The sequence below is a fragment of the Tyto alba genome, unplaced genomic scaffold (assembly GCF_018691265.1).
Source record: "Tyto alba isolate M040663 unplaced genomic scaffold, T.alba_DEE_v4.0 Super-Scaffold_7, whole genome shotgun sequence".
In the NCBI taxonomy this organism is placed as follows: domain Eukaryota; kingdom Metazoa; phylum Chordata; class Aves; order Strigiformes; family Tytonidae; genus Tyto; species Tyto alba.
In genome coordinates this window covers 2,041,990-2,062,516 of record NW_024881328.1, presented here as the reverse complement: position 1 = coordinate 2,062,516, position 20,527 = coordinate 2,041,990, and the positions used below count along the sequence as shown (strand labels likewise).

The window sequence follows — 20,527 nt, the reverse complement described above, 5'->3', positions numbered from 1 at the left end:
GGCTCACGTGGGCCAGGGGCGGGGCGCTAGGAGCCGGGAGCGCCTGAAGGAGGAGGAGGACGTGGGGGGGAAGCGCTCAGAACGGCCTATCGCCGCCCGTTCAAGCAGGCCGCGAGGTGGCTGCCGCGCTCCCCTCGGCTCCGCGGCCAGTGGTACGCGCCGGCCCGCAGGCTCAGCCTTATTGTCCTCCTCCCCCCCTTTCGCGCTTCTGTGGGTTGGTACGTGCCGAGTGGGGCGGCAGCGGGCCCCTTTCCGCCCCCCGCCTTGGGAGCGCAGTGGTAGGTGCCGCCTGAGGGTGAAGCGGGCAGCCATGGCGCGGGCGGGCCTTCAAGGCTCCGAGAGTCCCCTCAGAACTCTGGGCGCCCCCTCAGGGCGGCGAGAGTCCCCTCAGAGCTCTGGGCGCCCCCTCAGGGCGGCAAGAGGCCCCTCAGAACTCTGGGCGTCCCCTCAGGGCGGCGAGAGGCCCCTCAGAACTCTGGGCGTCCCTTCAAGGCTCCGAGAGTCCCCTCAGAGCTCTGGGCGCCCCCTCAGGGCGGCGAGAGGCCCCTCAGAACTCTGGGCGTCCCTTCAGGGCGGCGAGAGGCCCCTCAGAGCTCCGGGAGACTCCTCAGAGCTCCGAGAGTCCCCTCACGGCGGCTGAGGTAGGCTGGTGGTGCCGTTCTGAACCCCAGCCCCGCCGGGCTAGCTGCGGCCTGGGTGGGTGGGTCGCCTTGGGAAAACCCTGCGTTGGGAGCTCTGTAAGTCTTGGTCCAGTTCCGAGAAGAAAATCGTCCCGCCTTGAATTGCAACCGCTAGTTTATTTAGGGCAAGTCGAAGTAGTGATGTTGAGGTAGACGGTTATTAAAAATGTTGTCAGAGTGTAAGTTGGGGCTTCTTCAAGCACTGAAACCTTTGACCGCTTCCAAGGAGGCGTGTAGAAAGATCTGAGGGGTTTTATCCTTTTTAGGAATCCTGTTCTGCTGCCTCAAATGAGAATGAAGTAGGAGAAGCTCAGGTGGGCGAGGGGTGATGTTGCGAATGTGCTTTCATGGGTTCTGTGCAGCATTTTAATTAAATACAGATTTTGTGACTCAAGTTTCTGAAAATACTGTTACAGATAATATGATGGACAACGATAGATATTCAAAGTAATTTGATAAGTCACACTTGTTTTTTATTTAGATAATGTAAACAGGGTTTGATAGAGCTTGAATTGAGCAACAGACTGTCTTAAACATCAATTTTGCACAGTTTGTGTCTTCTCTCTCCTACCCTCTGTCTGAGTTCAGATCAGAATGTGCGTGACTGCTTCAGACCTGCAGCAGTAGCTGCCCTGGTCCCTCTGCCCCTTCGCACAATGTGGTCAGATCCAGTGCTGGAAATGGTGAGAGAAGAGGGGAGAAAAGGCCAGAAAAGGAGAGCTGAAAATTGACCCGATTTAAAACTCACTGTAACTTCAACTGAATTAAGTGTTAAAATGTAACTCTTGTTTTTCAATAAAATGGTAAAAAATATGTCAAACTGTTGGTTTGGGTTTTGTTTTGCTTTTTTTTTTTTTTTTTTTTGCATATGGTATGTAGCTGACTTCTTATAAAAATATATACCCCTACTGAAAAGGTTTTGGTATGGAAGGAAGGAGTTAATTTATGATAGCAAGGTAAAAATTGCATGGTATGTGTCATATATATATAGTGTCAAAGTTTTATGTCTCATTATCTAATTGTAGGTAGAGGTGAGCCCAAGACATATTTTTGCAGGTTTTTTTAAATCAGTTGTGACTGTGGCCCTTCAGATGCAGTAGTGTATGAGGTTGTTTTAGTTTGGTTTTTTTTGATACTGCAGATAGGTGTGCTAGCTTCTAAATGGGAAGCATTTTGTACAGGTGTCCTACTCCTGCCACTTAACAAGTCTCTAATAGCAGTCTTAAGCTCCATATGATGACTAATAGGATTTGTGTATGATGTGATCCTCCAAAGTTACGATCTCTGTGACCCTGCCCCGGGATCATCCTGCTGTAGTGCTATGCTCGTGGTGGAACTTGGAATTTGTTGATGGAAACTTTCTAGTTTTGCTGCTGGTTTCCCACTGTACCAAGTGTACCTGTCAAGTCAATTCATTATCCCTTAATAAGGAGCAACACATATTGTAGCTTAATTTATTTTGTGTGAAATGCACAGATTATTTTAAAACTCTGTAAATACTAAAGACTCTATCCAGGCTGAAACAGTACATGCTTAATGTCACTGGGTGTGGGTGAGAGTCTCTGATTAAGAGTTCTCAGCTGAATAAAGCATTCACTTCCCAACTGGTTGTCCAGTAATAGCTGAAGAGACAGAATAATGTGTGCAGCTCTGTGAAATTACAGTGGATAGGCAAGCAGCACCTTGATGCTTTCAGCTGGCTTTCACAGTTATATTATAAAAAAAGTTAATGATATTAAGCAAATTTTCAGATTTGCGTTTTCAGGGAAACAAAGGCATTAAGCAAATGATATTTGAACCACATACCTTGCTTCTAAATTCCAGCATCTTTTTGAGTCTCAGCAGCTTCACTCGGCACATATCATATGCTGCTGCTTCACAAAAAGATAACTAAGGGCTTGTGTTTATGAATGAATTCCTGGATGATTTCTCTATTTTCTAGAGAGGATTGAACTCACGCTGCCCTCTTAGTGAAGGCAACATGTGTCGGATCTCAGTAGTTTTGTGAAAGTTGTGGGAACTCACTGTAAAAAAAACCTGCCAGTTTGTACTCAAAACTTACAAGAGGGATGGAGGCGTTTGAGAGATGTGAACAGTATCCTGGAGACAGTGGAGGTAAGAGCTTTGCCTGGAGGGAAGAGTTAACTAATCTCTTGTTTAAAAACTTCTTGCAAAGTTGAGCGGTTTGTTTGGACAGACCCAGCTGAGTTACAGCTGTTCTGGGTTCTCATTATTAGCCTCTGCAGAGGGTGAGTGGGTGGATTTCTTCCTGTGCTGATTACACCGACACCATACGTTCACCAGACAGCTTGATTAGCAAACCACTCAGGAGAGGACTCAAAAGAAACCAGCCGTGTGGATTTGACATGTCCCAGAGTTGTCCATACAGGCTGCCAGAATAGCTGGAAGCCTTTAGAATACTTTTTAGAGTTGCTTTTTTTTTTTTTTTTTTTTTTTTTCCCAGAGGAGTTGAAGGAACTAATGTACATCTATATTATGGCAGCAGTAAGTAACTGCAGTTTGTATGTGTGTGTAAGCTAGGGAGTCGCTAAATAATTGTTAAAGCTGATACATATAGCCATTGTAAAATTAAATTGTTAAAGTTAATACACATAGCTATTGTAATTAGGGTATCATTGATTTAGGTGCTGTGGCTATTGCTGAAATGTGCATTTTTTAAAAAAATATGCACTCATTAAGCTTAGAGAAAATGCTCAGGATTTAGGAAAAACAAAAGAATCTAAAATGAATGTACAGGTGAAACTGCGCATGTATGAAATCGTTTCATATGACTTTAATACTAAAATTACCGCCCGTAAATTCAGGCAGTGGGATAGATACTTGAATAGAGAAGGGCTGGAGGGTGATAAAGGCAGAAAAATTCCAAATAATTAATAATTTTGTTTTATGCCTCTTGATTACAACACCAAATGTAGCTGTGATGCAGGTTGTTTGCTGAGGCCTGGCTGTGGAAACAACCGATGCAGCAGCAGTGTGGGAAAGGACCGAGGACTCGACAAGCTGAACCTGAGGTAACAGTGTCAGGGAGCTGCAGAACCCACAAATGCCGCCTTGAAATTCCCAGGAGCAGAGTTTAAGAGGTCCAGGGAGTCACCCGCTGTGCGCGGTGTGCGCTGGCTGTGGTTGATTTGCTCGTGGTCTGAACAAATAACAAGCTGGTGCAGAACTTGTGCAGAGGCGAGGCGCGGTGCTGGCGAAGCAGCTACTGCATGAGTTCCTTGTGCCAGGGCAGCAGCTTCTCAGGTTGAGTTGTAATGGTGGCACGTTCAGATGAAAAATTAATTTTTAAAAATACTTTATGATAAACTCAAGTTGAAGAGTGAGGATTGATTTAAAATTGAAAAACTGGCGCTATTTTCTCGACACTGTCGTGCATAAAGACTTCTTTTCTTCCTTAAACAATTTCCACTGAGATAATGTATTGCTAAACCAAGAGTTAAAATCCAACAACTCTGGTCAAAAACTTCTGGAAGTAGCTTCCCTAAAAACTAAAGAAAAAGCACACAGACCTACTCCCTTTGCCTTTGTTTATTTTCCAGAGTGTTATCATGTTTATCTTTCTGTTGCTACTAGGTAACTATTGTAACTGGAGTGTACTTCCTATCATCGCAAAACTTGTAATACATATTTCTTCTACTAGCATTACACTGCATTTCTTATGTTACATTGTCTTCCCATTTGCCGAGAGTAGATATTCAGGGAGGTGGATTTTACTTTTGCACTTGTATAATATTATTGGATTTCCACCCGCCTCCGTTATTACCACTGTTTTAACATTGCATTTTGAGGGTGCTGGCATTAAAACAATTTTCTTTGGTCAGACGTGAGCTCGTTTAGCTAAAATGCTGAACAGATGAGCTTTGAGCTGCCCCAGGTGCTCGTTAGCACCCCTCTGAAGCTAATGAGAGTCAGGGCCCAGCAGCACCTAGTTGGAGCCAGCCTCCCGTGGCTGGTCCCCAGTTTGGGGTGTCCCAAGTCCAGGTGGCTTAGAGCAAGCAGGAGGGGAGACCGTAAAGAGCGATTTTCTTCATGGATACGTTGTGAGTGCCTTGCAGTGCTCTGCTGGTAGAAGTAACTGAGTCCCCTTTGCATTTTACTCGTTCTTGGATTGTGGGATCAAGGGAAAATTCTTTGTGAGTATCCACTGTAGTTCTTCGGTGGCAGATAAGAGATTGAAAATGCAATCAGCTTGTATAATTTGAATTCAACTCTGTGCGTGTATATTGAAGGAATGCATTATATGTTGTGACTTTACATTGTTCAGTATATGAAACAAAGGCATTCTGGTGAGGAGTTTATTTGGTATCTCTGAGGTGCATGTTAATGTTTTCTTTTGAATTCGGTATTACCCTGCAGTACTAGAGAAGAAAGCCAAAGCCAGTTTTACCCCATTTGTAGGCGTTACTACTTAAGCATTTCAGATTTGTTGCAAACAGGGTGAAGTTCAGCCAAATGTTGTAACAGTATGAAAATTGAACAGGCAGTGCTTCTGCCATTTCCAGTGCCACAGCAAGCTGGTGCTGCCACTTTGGCATGGAGATAGTGATCTGTGTGAAATAGCTCCTCAATCACTATTTTATACAATTAATACAATCTTGAAATTAGACTTAAAACTATAAAACATAATCCTTGCACCTCCAACAGAGTCCAAATTAAGTCTGTAAATAAACCTCTGATGAAGTAAAGCCCTTTTAATTTTTCCGCCATAGTGAAATTAAATTTTTAAATCTCATAATTGCTGTCTGGAATGAATGGTGCTACTAAAGCATTACTTTTAATCAGAAATGTCTTCCTATCCATAGAAGATCTGCTCACCTTGTACAAGAAGAGAAGGGTTCCCATTCTAAATCTGAAAGCAGATGCTTCCCCTTTTCTTGGCTCTGCCTGGCCCTCCCTGGGTTCCTCCCTTTAGCCGCCTCCTTTACAATGGATTTTGGTGCTGGTTACGATAGTGCAGTAGCAGGTGCAGTTCCTCTTTTCTTGGGCACATCTTCCCAAAGAAGGATACCTGCAAGATGTTCTTGCCTTCTCCTGTGAGCACTTCACCCTCATTCTTCATGCCTTTCCCTCCTCAGGCTGTGATCTGTAGCTACTGCGCCCCTTCGTCCCCTGGCACTTCCCCTTCCCTGCCTGTCAGGCGCAGGCTTCAACTTCCGTGGTGCAAGAACCCCAGTTTGCCACAGGAACCCCCCTAACCTGGAATGATTTCAAAACACAAGTTGTGCTAAGGAGCGTTGTGATTGATTTTGGATTTGTGTTCAGGAGAGTTGTGTCTGACTGCTTTTGATTTCACACACTGTGAGCATAGCTGTAGTAGGGGGTTAAAGTTGCTTTTGTTATCCCGAGGTGCAAGTTTGCTGCTGACAGTCTTTTTTTCCGTAGAATCCCAGAGTGGTTTGGGTGGGAAGGGAGCTTAAAGCCCCCCCAGTGCCCCCCCCTGCCCCGGGCAGGGCCCCCTTCCCCCAGCCCAGGGGGCTCCCAGCCCCGTCCAACCTGGCCTTGAACCCTTCCAGGGAGGGGGCACCCACAGCTGCTCTGGGCACCCTGGGCCAGCGCCTCCCCCCCTGCACAGGGAAGGATTTCTGCCTTAGAGCTCACCTAAATCTGCCCTTTTTCGGTGCAAAACCATCCCCCCTCGTCCCATCCCCACCCCCTCACCTAGAGTCCCCCCCCCCTCTCCTGCCCCCCCTTTAAGCCCTGGGAGGCCGCTCGAAGGGCTCCCCGGAGCCTTCTCTTCTCCAGGCTGAACCCCCCAACTCTCTCAGCCCGGCCCCCCAGGGGAGCTGCTCCAGCCCCCCCAGCATCTCCGTGGCCTCCTCTGGCCCCGCTCGAGCAGCTCCGGGTCCTTCTGCTGTTGGGGGCCCCCGAGCTGGCCCCAGCACTGCAGGGGGGTCTCCCCAGAGCGGAGCAGAGGGGGACAATCCCCTCCCTGGCCCCGCTGGGGATCGCCCCGACCCCCGGGCAGGCCCTTGCCCTTGCCCCTGTTGAACCCCACGAGGTTTGCCCGGGCCCCCTCCCCAGCCTGCCCAGGTCCCTCGGGATGCCACCCCTGCCCTCAGCGTGCCCCCCACCGCACAGCTAGGTGCTATCAGGGATCTTGCTGAGGGTGCATCAATCCTGCTGCCTGTGTCCCAACAAAGATGGTGAAGATGAGGCAAAAAAAGTCATTGAGTACCTCAGCCTTTTCCATGTCCCAGGTAAACAGGTTTCCTTTTTCCTTCCAGAGAGGGACCGCATTTTCCCTCATCTTCCTTTTATCACCAGTGTACCCGTAAAAGCTTTTTTTGTTGCCCTGCACGTTCCTGGCCAGATTTAATTCTATCAGGACTTTGGCTTTCCTGACCCGATCCCTGCCTACCCAGACAGTTTCTCTGTATTCCTCCCAGGCTCCCTGTCCTTGCTTTCACCCTCAGTAGGCTGCTGCCTTGTGTTTGAGCTTCTGTAGGAGCCCCTGTTCATCCATGCATTTTTCATTTCTTTTTTTTTTTTTTTTTTTTTGGTTAAACATTGCTCCCTAAAAGTCTAAATCAAGTGTTTGGGTTTGTTTTTTTGTTTTTTTTTGGTTTTTTTTTTGTTTGTTTGTTTGTTTGTCTTTTTCCCCTGAAGTTTTTAACTTTTTGCATATGTTTTGCTAGCGCACCTGTCTATCATCCTTCTTTGCTTTCTGGTCCTGTAGGAAAGTTGCATGCCAGCAGATCTGTATTTTGAAATACAGAATTTGTAGGAAGCTGAGGGGAGGAGGAGTGCTTAAGCTGCTTTTACAATGGAATCGTAGCACTACTAGTTAGAGTATATTTAAATACACAGTGGTCTTTTATTTTTGCTCTTGAAAACGCGCTTCTGCTTTCCCTGTATAAGCTCAATAGAGAATTACTCAGATGTTCCCAGGACATCTCTCACTGTGTACAGATGGCTCTTTTTTGGAAACATGGCAGTTTTATAAGACAGACAGTCTGTGGTCTGGCCAGCAGGGTGAGGGCTTGTACACAGAATATGCTTTAAGACTGTGAATCTAAAAGGAAATATTAGTGAAGCTTCCAGCTTCTCTGTCTTGGGATTCAGTTAATAAAACAGGAACAGCTTGTTAAGGAAAAAAGATTTGTAAGATTTTTTTTTTTTTTTTTTTTTTTTTTAGTTTCAGCGTGCTATTTAGAATTCTGTCCTACTTCATATGCACTGGTAAAATATTTTCAAATGTTGGCATATTAAGCAAAGAGCAAGCGGGGCTAAAAGGCAGTGTTGCCTTAGCAACTATGGTCTTGGTTTCTGGATAGATTAGAACTATTGGTTTCTAACATGCTGACTTAAAGAAATCTCTCTGGATTTAAAAACAAAAGAAAAGTGAAATCATATTTTATGTGAAGCTGTCTATGTTTTTGGTTTGATGGTGTGTCTGATTATTTCACAGCAGAGGTGCTCTAAGTTATACGGAAGGTTGTTTGTTTCTTTTTTCCATTAGAGCTTCATAAGTTATTCAAGAATTGCATTGATTTTATTCTCTAAAAATACAGTTTTTATGTTGTGGTAAGGGTGGTTTGGGTTTTTTTTTGCCTTGCAAGGAGTCTCAGGGATGTCTGATGTATTCAGCATGTAACTCTAGTCTCTTGAAAAGAGCTTTTTCCCATGTTTTCAAACATGTTCTTTGCAGCTTATTTTGTCCTCTGAATAATTTTACCTAACTTTCAGTCCTTAGTCTATGAAAAATACATTCAAATTTTCCAGTAGTGTATTTTGCTTTATAAACTGTAGGACTGTATTTTATGCTGGGTGGTCTATTGTCATGGCATGTTACCATGACTGTGTTCTGCTTCCACTTGCACTGTCATCATGGAAAACATCAGACCAAGAGCAATCTGGATTCGAATCTGACCCAGTGTGGGGAAAAGTAACAAGAGTATGTCTAACTTTTTTGCTAAAAAAAGTCTGAAGCTGAGAATGAATACAGTGTTGTTTTTAGGGAGCATTTCATGCGAGATATGTTAGAAGAAACAGCATGGGGATGCCTCTGGAAATGAGGTGACATCTTTGGAGGGTCCGAAACTTGCTTTGAGCATTTTGATTGTGGAGGTGTCTGTATCCTGAGATCCTCTGGGGGAATTTGGGGGCATGAGAAACTCGGGTTCTGGGGAAATCAGTTGAATCCCTACTTCTCTGTCAGCTCAAGAAGGTAAGAGTTCAGATATCAGGCACCATGAGAAGCAGCACATCTTAAGCCTGGTGCCAAATGAAGGATGTGAGACAGTTGTAGAAAATGTAAGGCAAAATGCAAAGCAAAAGTATGTGACAATTAAAAAAAAAAAAAAAGAGATTCACCTTGGGTTGCTTATGGCTCTGTGAGTGTGTGTTATGCTCAGGGCAACTCTCACTGGGAGATGGATAGTTTGTGTGTTGACAGGTCTTGTATGGTAAATGTTGGACTTTTTCCACCTGATTTGCTTTTTAGTAGAATCCTCTTTAAAATGCGATGCGACTTATTGATTTTGATAAAGCTAATAAAGGATTTTATGCTAAATAATTGCATATCCCACTCTATTGTTTTCATATGCTTGTTTTGTTTCATAAAAATCATGCAATGAAACATAGATCAATAATGCTTGTTGATCCTGCTGCTGTATAGCTGATGAATTCATGGATTTAAGACAAATAATCCGTATTTCATTACTAGCAAGTGCTAGAAATAAAAATGTACTCTGGACTATTGGTTGAAAAACAAATCCTGAAGTCATAAGAGGGGATTAAAGTTGGGGAAAAAAAAATCTCTCAAGAGAAATGTTAAAAAACGAAGAGAGTAATGACATCTGCTTAATAGCATCCAGCCCTTTCAACCAACAGTTATGAACCTTTAAAGTCTTTAGATATAGGAAACAAAAGCAGGGGAAGAAAAAAAAACAAAACAAAAAAACCAACAAATCAATATGTGAGAAAAATCAGAATAAAATAGCAGTCCAGGTTATCTGAAATTTTTATTTTCAACATAGGAAAGCTTTGAAGCTTGTCTGAAATGTGTTCTAAAACGACTAATGAAGCTAAAGATAAAAGCGTAGGGATAAAGCTTAAAGGGCAATAGAGCTACATTTAATTCACAAAGTTAGCAGTACGAAGAGAAATCTTATAAAGCCAGGACATTCTCCCTGTTTCTGAAGGTGATTTCTTTCACTCCAGGGCACCTATCAGCAGGAAAGGTTTTTTTAGTTGAGAGAAAAACAAAGACAGCCTTTCAACTTAATGTCAACTGTGATGAAAAAGTCAGAACAAAACCCCTAAAAGGGTATATTTGGAAATAGTTGTGGAAATGCAGCTCGGTCTGGACCTAAGTGTGGCCTGTCCTTCAGGAAGGCAACTTAATTCTTTGATAATCTTCCTGAATGCTTTTTTTTTATTATTTTTTCAAATGTACTACTAAGTCTTGTGTACCTTATTTCACTTCTGGAGTTCATTTCTTAAGGAAACTTCTTAATGCATTGAGAAAGGAATCAACTTGTGATCCAGGAAGTTGTCTCTGATGTTAATAGTTTTCTGTGAATTTAATCTGGAAAATCAGGGTAAAAGGAGCTTTGCCACACAAAAGAATGTTGTTCACCAGGTTTCTGATGAAAATGTGTTCCCTTGTTTCTGATGGCCCTGATTTGAACTTACACAGCTAAACACAGAAAGAATATTATTGGTATAACAGAGTCAGTGGTATTATGACAAGTTAAATTTTGGTCTGACAGGTTGTGGAAGGTAGGCTTTACCGTCCATAATACTGTTGCATAAAAATGAGCTTAATCTTATTCTTAGTTTTATTCACTTCCTAGGAAGGTGTTTTCCCTTGACAGACCATGTGCAAGTCATTGGTCGTTGCAGGGGTTTTTATGGAAGTTGAGATGAATCCCTTCAAGATGCAAAATCAGTGCATTTGTGTGTCAGAAATGAGATCTCACCTAGCAGGAGGCTCTGCTTGGGTTGCTTTAGCAAAATCTTCTGGGGTTTCTTTGCAGTGAGCCCTGGTCTGAGTTCATTGTAAGGAGAGGTCTGGGCTTACCTTTGGGAAAAGTCACCGAGACTACAGATGATTAAATGTTTAAAAGAAGCCATCCAATTTGATGGTGGGCGTTTTCTAATCTGCTACTTAATCCTGCAAATAATATTATGGGAGAAACAAAAGAACGAGAACTAACAATCTGATGCTGAACATGAGAAATAAGCTGAACGTGGGCAGAGGTGTAGGCACATGGGGAAAGCAGGTTCCTGCTCTGATTGTGTCCCGCACCTGGGAAGAGCCCAGTCCCAGAGGTGTTGGGAGTGCTGTCTCCAAAGTGATGTTCTCTATAGTCACCAAAAAAGCTTTTAAATTACACTGGCATATGCCCACAGAATTAAATAATGGGGAAACTGAAAACGTCTTTTTCAGTAATCCATTTGAAACCAGCCCACACTTCCCAGTTGGTCATCCTGCCGTGTTTCTGTTCAGCCTAAAATGGCTTTTGCAATGACAAACCTTTTTTCAGTGTTTCATTTGACTTCAACTTAAATGTCTGCTACCCTTACCCCTTGCTATGGAGGCCTTTTTCTAAAGAGGTGATTTTGGCCTGCGTTGCTGTAAAGTGGTTTTGCCTATTTTTTACCGTTGTGTGCAAGGGTTCTGGCAATCTGCATAGTGTCTAATGGAAAATAAAATCAGTTTGACAGTACCAAATGTTGTCTGTACACCTGCTTGCTTTTGGCATCGTTCAGCAGCTTTACTATTCTTCCTAATGCACGATGGAAAAGTCTGTGAGAGGCAACATTTTTTAATGACACCAATGATTAAAACCGAAAAATTTTACTCGTATTTTCACATTTTCCTGGTGGTATGCTGCTTCCCACCAGGTGTACTCACAGCCTGGGCAGTGTGGAGAGCAGAACAGCCTGTCCCACAGCCACCGCTTTCTGCCGGCCGTGTGTTTTCATGGGGAGCAGAAACCCACGGGGCTCTCACCTTGTCCAAAATCTGCGCGTGAAGAAGTGTTCGAGGGTGATTCTAGAGGGGAGGGGGATTTCCTGGTGACTGGCTGCTTCTGCAGGTGGGCAAACCTGGAAAATCAGAGCCTACTGTCATCATTACGAAATGTAATTTTAATTTTCCTATGCGTGTGGAGTTAGCCGTGATTATGGGAGAGCTCTCGAAGAATTTTTCAATGTTTTTAAGTGTTTCTAAAGATATTAGATGTAATCCAATTTTTTAGTTTGCATGCAAATTGCAAATAAACTGTGCTGTATTTTAATTCTGGCAGTGTCTGCTCTACTGAGCTGGGCCCAAGTTCTGCACCGATCCTGTCCATTTTCACCGTTTCCCTCTCACTTCTGAATCTCAATTTCAGGGAGTTCTTCTGTATTTTCAGAAAGCAACCATCCGATGGTTCAGGAACGCCCTTGAATCCCTTCCTGAGGAAGGAGGGGGGGACCCTGGAGGCTGCCTGGTCGGGGCCGGCTCTGCGGTGGGTTTGGCCTTGAAGCTGAGCTCGCTGGGGACGTGGTGCAGGCGGCTCTGCTTCTGGGCCAGAGCTGCAGAGGGAGCTGAGATTCGCCTTAACGAATAGTCAGTGCATGAACAGGCTGTGGAGGTAGAGCTATTTCATCACTAGTGGACAGCAAAAGTGGCAATGATCTGTTTGTTGTTTGGTTTGGTTTGTTTTTTTTTTCCCTAATACTTTACAGCATTAAAATCACCGGTTTAGATCAGAGCAAAGCCAAGAGCAGCCATAGCAGCGATCTGATAGTGATACGTGGGCTCAGGCGCCTGTAGAGTCAGAGCCAGCTTTTCATTCTTCTTGTCCTTAATTGCATTCTGGTTTTAGGACTCAGTCTTTTGCACTAGTGTTCTTTTTTTTTTTTTTTTAAAAAAAAAAAAAACAAAACAACAACAAAAACAACAGAACAAACACAAAAAAAACCTCAAAAACCACACAAAAAAAATTTTCCTGGCTAGAACTTTTCTCTGAATCCCACAGCGAAAAGTTTGCAGCTTAAATATGTCTTCTGTGAAGATTACTTCTAAATTATTGTCATCATTTTACAGCACCGACGGGCGCGAGCAGCGCTGATTGCGTATCAGAGCTATTGTTTCTGCTCCAGGCTGGGGAGGAGCGGAGAGTTCAAACACGCTGCAGGACCTCGAAGATAATAAGTTATAAATAAACATCCAAAATTCGTCTGATGTCGCAGCACACGATGGCATGGAAGATTGGATCCTGACCATGTTATATAAAGATTGCTGCCAATGGCTTTTGGCAACGTAGTCTTTAAATTGGAAAGCTGAAATGATTGCAAATTGTCTGTTTCAATATGGATCCCACAGCTGTCTGGAAGACGGTGGAAGGAGAGTTTAATTAATGTTTGTTCTTGTCCATGTACTGATCAGGGTTTCACGTAAGGTAAAAAAAAACCTTCTTTTGTGCTTTTTCAGTCAAATTTTATTTCAAATTTGTTTGCGGCGCTACACAGTAGCTCCAGTGGAAACAGAAGCATCTGCCAACGAGGAGCTTAAATTTAGGGCACGCTGTAGAAATCAGAGAACGTTTCTCTGTTTGGATAAAAATGCCTTCTGTGTTTTCCTCTTTCACTGCTGCTATGGGGCACTTTAAAACAATAATCCAAAAGGTTTGCTTTCCAAAGTGTCGCCGTGCCCGTGCAGTCCTTCGTTTGGGCGGCGATCACGCGTCGGTGGCTGCAGCCAGCAATTCCCTGTAAGCTGGAGCAGCCGAACTGATTTCCGAACCCCTAACCCTGCAAAGCCTGCAGAAGATGGTCACTGTGGCGTCGTTTCTGATAAAATGGGGCTTGTGAGATGAGGGCGTTTGCTGTCTGTTTGTTCTCCTCTGTTCTGTTCCCCATCAACACCCAGCGGAGACCTTTGGAGCGCGCTGGGCAGCTTCGGTGGCACCGGAAGGGTAGAGCTTGCAAAGACAAGCGGCAGAAGAGACGATATTTTTTCCCCAGCTTGAAGGGAAAACCATTGGGTGAGCTCAGCTCTTACTGCACAACAACAAAAAAAATCACGTAGGAGATGTTATGGATGCCTGACCACTGGAAAACAAGCCCTCTGTTATGCATATACAAGTATATCAGAAGAGCACCTCACACCACGTATGTTTTTAGGAAGCTAAAACACTCTACAGTTGTATGTTTCCTTACTCAGGGCTTTACCTCTTAAAATAGTACTGTCTTTTAGAGACTAAAGGAGTCCATCATAGTTAATTTGTTCAAACGCATGTTGCTGTATTAATTAGCATTCCAATTTCCTTCTGCAGGGATCTTCCCTCCACGGCGTGGCGGCCGCTCTGGGGTTTTTACGGTACCCGGTGTGGTGACTTGGTGGCGTTTGCCAACGCTTCCTTGAAGATGTGCCCAGAGCCTGCTGCTGGAGTTTGATGTCTTAAATAATATCGTCGGGAAGGTCAGGTGTTCAGGTCTTAAAATAAGTTGCTGTTCCCTGTGTGTTTCAGATCTATAGAGGGAGCTTTAGACTTAGCGAGTGTTATGTGTAAGGAAAAAGGAAAGGGGATGTATGCTTGCATACAAAATACTACTATTTATTTGCCAGAAAACCAGACAATTTTTCAAACCCATAGGATGTTTTCTGATTTTTTTTTTTTTTTTTTTTTGCAGTATTAGTCTTGTCTGTGCTTCTAGCTGTGCTATAGGGGTGCAGGTAAAAGGAGACAAAACTAATACACAGTTAAAGATGTAATTAAGTCCAATAACTTTTTTTCCACTGCTCTTGCTGTTTAACTTATACCTGACAAAACCCAGCAATTTTTAGTTCATATAATCAAGTACTCGGGCTCTCTGATATTTGTACAGCACTGTTTTATTTTCTAACACTGCAGGGAATAAGTTGTTTAACCATTTTTATTGGATTCAGAGAAAATATGATTTCTTCTATGTCTGATTTCAGAATTTACTCTTTCCTATGCTTTTTATAAGCAATCTCAATCCTGTGTGTAAACTACTTGGTGTTGTATTTACCTGCAAGGAATGCAGCTATGTGCTGCTGTTACTGAACATGCAAAAATAATTGCACTAAGGATAGAAGAAGATTTTGACAGAGAGACGAAGGATAAAAGTGCTGCTGTGTTCTTACTTAAGTCTTATATATATTAGTGTGTTTTAGAATTTGTTTGCAGATGTACACGCTGAAGAACTGCAGCAGGATCTATTATAGGGGGGTTTGTTTTTACAAAGTATATAAAACTGCTTGCTTTGTCTGAAGTATTTTTCCCGTGCTTTGGTCTGCCAGCCATGTATGGTGAAGTGCTAAGATGATGGAGTTTGGTTTGTCTCACTTAATTTGCTTAATATAATTTATTAGAAAAAAAGTCTGGTTACATAAATGGAAACTGGTTGTATGTCAGAACTAAAACTGTGAAGAAACAGTCACTTCTTATAAAGGTATCTGGTTTCAAATTCAGTATTCTTAAGAATTTACAGTCTTGGTATTTGATTTGACAAATGCCACGATAGGTGACTGTACTCTGAAACCTGTTTCTGTATGAAAGCACATGTATATGCAATTAAATTTTCATGATGTAAACCTATACAGAGAGCTGTCATCAAATGCACTGTTTTCCTTTTTTTCACTTTTCACTGCACAGAAAATACTGTAGATGAAAATACCTTTATTTTCTTACTGTATTTTGCAGAGTATCATTGGTCTGCTGCTTGTAAATACCTTTTCAAACACTGTTGGCAGGAGGGGCAGTTCAGCTTTTCCACCCTGCCTTCCTCAACCCCGTGAACCTTTCCTTGGTTTGAAACCGTCCTGTCTCAAATTATTCAAGCCCATAATTCTTATGTTCTCTGCTTAGGGCAGAATTGAGATCTCTCTCTGCAGCTCTAGTCTAATCGAGGTAGTGGTTGGTCTTGGTTATAGAAAGTCTCATGTCCTTCTCTTCGGCTGATGCACATAAAGTGGTCTCCTTAAATGGCGTTACACTGGAAATCAAATTTCTGAATTAAAATGGGATAAACATGTCTGTGACGCGGTATGTATGGTAGGTGTGGGTGGGTCTGGAAGACTTTGTGTTGGTTTTAATGCTTTCTCCTGTGTGCTGTGTCTGATGCAGCTACTGATGGACCAGCTGGCACGGGAGATTGCCAGGCACTGGCTTGTGAGTGACTTTGCAGCCAAGTGTAGCAGCTACAATCCAGGTAGAGTTCCAACATACTCCTTACCTTGCCCACAACTGCGAGTTAAGGACAGGGTAACTCATTGCTACTTCTCAGATCTGCTTCTCAACAGCTAAAATGTGCAGTGTCCGCCCAATTTGGTGTTAAAGCTCGCCCAAGAAGATCCTTAAGTTCCCATCCGAGCCTCTGGGATGCGGGAGGCACGACCTGCCAAGCACTGCCCGTTTGCAAGGGCTGATGCAAGCAGCACAGGGAGCTCAGCAGAGGCAGCAGGTATGTCTTGCCCTATTGCAGAGGCTGAGCGCGAGCTCCAGGGGAGCCAGTAGCTCAGACCCCTGTCCGTGGGGCCCCCGGCCCGCGCAGCGAGCGCGGTGTTGGCGCTGGTTTGAGGAGAGAAAGGTTTTTCCCGCAGCTGCTTGGCTGGCCACGGTGCACCCGGGCACCTCCCCACATCCTCCTCTCCGCAAGTATTGCACGCACGACAGGCGTGGACCTGCTCTCCAGGGGGGTCAGGCTCTTTTCTTATCTTGTGAAAAGTTCAGAAGGAAGTGAGACCTCTAAAATATATTTATGCTTTCCTCCTCTGGTACCCCCCGCATCCTCCTAGTGTGGCATGAACGAGGTGGGATCCATCCCTTTGCGCCTTGCAGTGCCCCTTTGGAGTCCTGTTGTCACTGTCCAGTTCCCTCAAAGGATGAGTAATTGCAAAGTTTTGGTTGGCAGAGACCCCTTTAGCCAAAAGTGCCTGATTCTCTCCTAAACCAATCCTTTACACGTTCGCCCCTCATTCCAGGCTGCTTTGTTACAGCTCGAGAAAGAAAAAGAAAAAGTGCACGGATGAAGTGGACTTTATTAGTACCACTGTGTAATGAAGTGGCTGATGTGGAAAAGGAGCTTTATTTAAAACGCAGTAGCACAGGAGGGTAAGCTGCCACGCTCTCAAAAGACTATGTGGGATTTTTTGCGTTTATTAACGCGCCTGGGCATGGATCACTGTGGTAATGAGCGCGAGCTCTCTGAGGAGGTGAGCTTTCTTTGAATCGGGCCGGTGGTCAGGCCGTGGTACCTTTTCTTTGCTCAGATCCCACCGAGAAAGGTGTTGCAATTATTTATCCTGCTTGCCTAACCCCGGCCCCTGCCTGCCTGCCCGCCCGCAGTCTTCGGCGTTCAGCTTGTCATCCAAGTCACACTTTGTGCTTTACAGTGAAAGTCTGTCCCTCAGAGTGTTTCTTCAAAGATGTGAATAAAAAACAGCCGTAATCACAGCAGGCCTTTTATGACTGACAGCTCAAATTAAAAATGTATAGAAGTATATTTTCATTAAGGCATGCAATGTGCGTGAAATCTTATGCCAAGGTTTTATACTTGCTATTCAGAGCAGTCAAACGAGGTCTGTCCCATTCCTCCTCCAGCTGTCGATGTCATGGGAAGGAAAACAAACTGCTGCTCCTGTTTCAAGTCTCTCTTAACTATTGCTAATTTGAAGAATTCAAACTAAATAGATTTTAAAGTCAACATGATCCTGCGGGGCCTGGTTCAACAATTTCCATCAACGTTTCTATTAAATAAAATGCATTTTTGAAACTTAGCAGGAACTGCTGGCAGAGCAGTTCGGCGGGGAGGAGGGAGCGGTGCTCCCGCGAGGAATGGAGACAAACCTCCTCCGCGTGGGGCAAGCCAGCAAGCCGAACCACGGCTCGCCGGGACGCTCCACGCAAGATTTTTCCATCTGCTTGTCTTGACGTCCGCGAGCGGAGCGCTTGGGCCCTTGTGCAGCGCGGCTCCGAGGGCCCCGTACGGTCCGTGGCTGCGTTTTGAAGAGCCAGCCCAGCCCTGGCACGGCCCCTTCTCCCCAGGCAGAGCCCGAGGTTCTCTCTAGCGCTGGGATTTCCCTCGCCGCCCTGCTTTCTGGAAGCGGGCAGCAAAGGCAGTCGCTACGGTCCGAGTCGGTGGCGCTGACAGAGTGCCGCGAGTTGATGCAATCGTGCCCGGGTGGCGTTATCCCTTCTGGCATCTTCTTTGCTCAGTCGTGGGTTGAGACGCGATCCTTCAGCCCTAATCATCCCACGCAACGTCATCCCCCCCCGCCGCGTGTGTCTGAAACACCTTCGGTGTTTGTAGGTGCTTCGCTATTTCTTTATGATACGGGGTGCAAAATCGTTCCCTGCGCTTCCTAGAGCACACGTAGCAGCCACCGGGGGGATTTTTTTTTTTAAGTTTATTTTTAGCTTCTCCAAATAATTCACAGATTTGGATTAAATTTCACTCTATGTAGCAATTTAAAACAGTTGGTGTATGCTAAACGTCTGTCGCCTGAAAAGCGTGACCTACAAAAACTGTGTTATAATATGCTAAGCACTGAATTATTCAGATGCTCGCACATGCTGTAGATGCGCGAGTGGCTTCGGAAATCCAGACTGAGCTTTTGATCCCATCATTCCTCCCCTTCGGGCACTTGGCCTGCGCTACAGTCAGGGAAAGGGCTGCGGGAGGCCGAATAAAACCGTGTGAAGCAAACCAGAGAAAGGAGATGGAGCAGAGATGGAAAAGGTAAAATGCTTATCGCAAAGGAATGGCGCTCAGGGGTGTTGCGTACGGAGTCTCTGCTTGCTGCCTTGGGTTATAACGGACGTGGGAAAGAGGTTTTCAGAAGGAATAAAAGAATAGCAACTGGAAAAGCAGTTGATGCTGCAGTGTTTGTATGTGGAAGTTTCCAGCCACTGCTGCCATGAATACGTGAAATGAGATCAAACTTTATGCCCGAGAACCAGTTCTTTACTGGTGAAATGTTAATATATATTACAAAATTGTAGGAGTTATGAGTATACATCTCAGAGTTAGTGAGCGGCTATGATTTTGAGGAAGAATGATTCAGTCTGGGGACGCTAGAGGAGTGCCTATGTTGGCTTTACCTGAGGAAAAAAATTGATGTTTCATAGCACTGTTGTCCCTGAGGAGTTGGTTTACGTATCTCATAGCGGAGATGAGAGAGAGAAATTTTTACTCTGGCTTCTTTCACTAATCTAAAACCAAAACCTGATTAGGAAGGAGAGCCGAGGTTGGTGAGGCGATTCAGCAGCATCTACCTAAAACAAGACACCTTGATCGACCCCACCGCGGAGAGCTGGGGAGCGCCCGTGGGAATCCTGCCCCGCTGCCCCGGGCGGCCTCGGCTCCTCGCACGGGGCTGCAGATATTCCCAAATATTGCAGGTGTGGGCTCACTCCCGCTCTGCGTCACCAGCCGGTGCCGACACAGGGGATTCCAAAGCGTTGCTCCCTGTTGCTGTTACCGCCGCGGGCGTCTGCGTTTTCCTAGAGACGCCGAAGGGGTGCAGCAATTTATCCAGACTGAGCTGAACCGCCGAGAAACCGCCTCACCTACGAACTTCAGGACTTGTTGTGTTGGCAGTCTGTCTGCTAATGGAGTCTGTGAGAAGAACGGAGCGTGGCAGCGAAGCAAACGGCTTCACAGTAAATAGGTTCTTTGAATACACTGTTACCTGTGATGTACTGCTCATTTGGGTTTTGTAGGACTTCTAAACATTACCCAAGTTTTCTTTTTTCTTTTGGAAACAGAGCTCGTTACTTGTTTTGATTTGCATTTTTGTAATTGACTGCACTGTGTGAGCACAAGCAAATTATCCTCAAAAACTGCAGGTAAAACAAGTGTTGCTAATTTATTCATCCATATAGCGTGCTCTAAGTTTATTGCAAACTAGGTGAGAATTTCTTGTTCTTTCAGCCATTCAAAACAGGTCTTTGCTGTCCTGCTTTGTCAGCAGTGAAATATTGTGCATGTCTATTTTAAGATGCTTGCTGATTTTTTTTTTTTTTTAAAGCAATAAAAATGCATTACAAAAATACCCAGTGCATCTAGCGCAAAATCTCGAGAACAAAGCAGGAGCATTGCTCTCGACGGGAGAAGGCAGCAGTGCTGGTGGACTGAAAGAAACCTTACCCATCTCTCGCCGGGGCGATGTAGGTGTCCGGTAAAGCCTTGTTCTCTTCTCTTGCTGGAAAATTAATGGTTCTGCCATCGTGGAGCCTTGCAAGCAGTACAGAGCCGCTGGCTGTACCTGTGACCAGATTTTAATCACAACACTCCTTCTTCTACCATGCTTCATGATATGTGTGTGTGTGTATATATATAAATACATATATATGGTAGGAAGCCAGAAGGCATGAGAATAGCAACTAGTGTTGTTGGAACCACCCTCAGCATTAAACACTCAACAACAGGATTAGCAGCACTGCAAGACGTGCAACTGCCCTGTGCAGCCTTGCACTAAAGAAATTAGTATTCGGGCTTGGGGTTATGGCACTGATTATGCTAGGTATTCTCTTCACTCTCGTTGCTGCTGTGAGCATTGTGCCTCCTGTTTGTTACTCCGAGTGGTCCAAATACCAGCCACTGATCCCCCTGCGGTTGCTGTGGGGGGAAAAGGGGAGACTCAACTTAAACATAATTCTTCCCCCAGAGAGATTTCGTTTTTACATTTTCTTGCTAGACTACGACGTATATTTCCAAATTTTATTGTATTAACTGTAGCCTGCCAGAGCAAGTTCATACGTGCATATATTATCAAGCAGCCTTTTGTCAGTGCTGACTTCAGTCACATCAGGGCCTAGAGACGGTCTCTGTGTTGCAGTATTAATTTTTCTACTGTTTTACTT

General features: G+C 44.5%; 1 long non-coding RNA gene across 2 annotated transcripts; it reads left to right on the top strand.

Annotated features, from left to right (window-relative positions):
• Positions 1-72: 72 nt before the first annotated feature.
• On the top strand, positions 73-1,500 carry LOC116960196. 2 transcript variants are annotated; one of them, XR_006164546.1, is made up of 2 exons: positions 73-278; positions 1,269-1,500. It is a non-coding gene; the product is annotated as an uncharacterized LOC116960196 (long non-coding RNA). The 2 variants fall into 2 exon arrangements; XR_004406262.2 differs by lacking the exon at positions 73-278 and adding an exon at positions 293-994.
• Positions 1,501-20,527: the final 19,027 nt, after the last annotated feature.